Source organism: Octodon degus, unplaced genomic scaffold (genome assembly GCF_000260255.1).
Source record: "Octodon degus isolate 3935 unplaced genomic scaffold, OctDeg1.0 scaffold00004, whole genome shotgun sequence".
Classification (NCBI taxonomy): domain Eukaryota; kingdom Metazoa; phylum Chordata; class Mammalia; order Rodentia; family Octodontidae; genus Octodon; species Octodon degus.
In genome coordinates, this window is record NW_004524580.1 from 23,893,418 (window position 1) to 23,895,293 (window position 1,876).

At 43.0% G+C, this 1,876-nt stretch overlaps 1 protein-coding gene across 1 annotated transcript in view; it reads left to right on the forward strand.

The window, feature by feature from the left end:
- Positions 1–1,876, forward strand: part of Metap2 (methionyl aminopeptidase 2) — a 52,325-nt gene that overhangs the window by 632 nt on the left and 49,817 nt on the right. The gene's annotated exons all lie outside the window — the stretch shown is intronic.

Here is a 1,876-nt window from a genome sequence, read left to right on the forward strand (position 1 = left end):
AAAAAAAAAACCTTTCAAAATAAAGGGCTGGCCTGATAGCTCAGCGGACCAAAGCACCTGTTCAGGCAGAGTGCACCGGCCAGGGTTCAATCCAATGTGTGCCGTGCTAGCCCCGCCCCCAGGGCATGCTGATACGTTGAGTGAGATTGGGTGTGGTGGCGTGCTCCTGTAATCCCAGCACTTGGGAGGCTGAAAACAGGAATCCAATCTACACAGTGAGACCCTGTAGACCCTGTCCTAAAATACAGAAAAATAAAATAAAATTAAAATAAAAAAAGAATTTCAAAGTAAGAGGATAGGTTATTATACTGCATATTATTAACTTCAAAGTCGTGGCTCAGATTATCAGATATAGGCATGTATCCCTTCTTTTCTCCTCCTCATTCCAGTTGTTCTTACCTTTTGAACAGTTTCTTTCCCTTTCACAATTAGGTATTGTGCCTTTTGGATTTATTTACACTTTCATTTTCTTTTAATCTTTCTTTACTTATTTATTTGGTACAGGGAATGCTATCCAGCTCCAACTTGTAGTGCTCCTCCTGTCTCAGCCTCCCTAGCACTGGGATTACAGACGTGCATCTCCGTACACAGCATCAGTGGCAGGCACAGCGTGCCCAGGGTTCCAGGGCCAGCGCAGCATGCGATACCGGGGATCAAACTCAAGTCCTTTCACTTGTCAGGTGGGTGCTTAGACCGCCGAGCTATCTCCCCAACCCCTGGTTTCTTACACTAGGGAGACAATACAATGTTTACACATGTGAGACTGATTTATTTCATTAATGAGTCTCGTCTCTAGTTGTTGTCATTTACCTATAAAAGCCTCAGGTTTATCTTTCTTTATAGCTGAGTAGTATCTCATTGTATAAAAATATCACATCTTGTGTATCCATTTCTTGGGGCATCTGGGTTGTTTCCAAGATAGAGCTATGACAAATTGTGCTGCTATAAACCTGGGTGCACATATATCACTGTGGTATGATGTTTTTAATCCTTCTGGGAAAATAGCCAGAAGGGGAATAGTTGGGTTGAATGGGTCCTCTGATCCTAGGTTTTTTTTTTTTTTTTTTTTTTTTTTTTTTTTTTTTTTTTTGTGGAACCAGGTGTTGAACTCAGGTCCTTGTGCTTGCCAGGGAATTTTTTCTTTTTTGTTTTGTTTTGTTTTTGTTTTTGCTTTCTGTAGACCTTGGAGGCAGGGCTGGTGCAACATGTGGTGCTGGGGATTGAACTGCAGTCTCTGCACTTTTGCCTAAACTTGTCTGCTGAGGAATCTCCACACTGATTTTCACGGCCATCCCCCACCCCCACCCCCCCGCGCAGTACTGGGGATTGAACTCAGGACCTTGCGCTTGCCAGGCAAGTGCTTATTCTACTGAGCTATCTCCCCAGCCCTTCATGGCCAGATTTTAACAGGAATGCTTTGTGTAGTTGTCGGGGGGGATGAGGAATGAGGAGGCACTGGTCCTGAGCATTGCGCATGCCTTTATAAATATGAATTAATAGCTAAACTTGAAGTTATTGCAAATGTTTTATCATACTTTGTGAATAGGTGGGAGAACTGGTCTGTGTTTTCTTTCTCCATTTTTTCCTTTCAGGTTTCAACTAAAATGAAAACAAAGTTTATGATTAAGATGTAGAAAGAGGCCAGGTATGGTGGCACACCTCTGTAATCCCAGCACTGGGGAGCTGAGACAGGAGGATTGTTGTGAGTTTGAGGCCAGCCTGGACTACAAAGTGCGCTCAAGGCTAGCCTGAACTGCATAACTGCATAGGGAGACCCTGTCGAAGAAGAAGAAGAAGAAGAAGAAGAAGAAGAAGAAGAAGAAGAAGAAGAAGAAGAAGAAGAAGAAGAAGAAGAAGAAGAAGAAGAAGAAGAAGA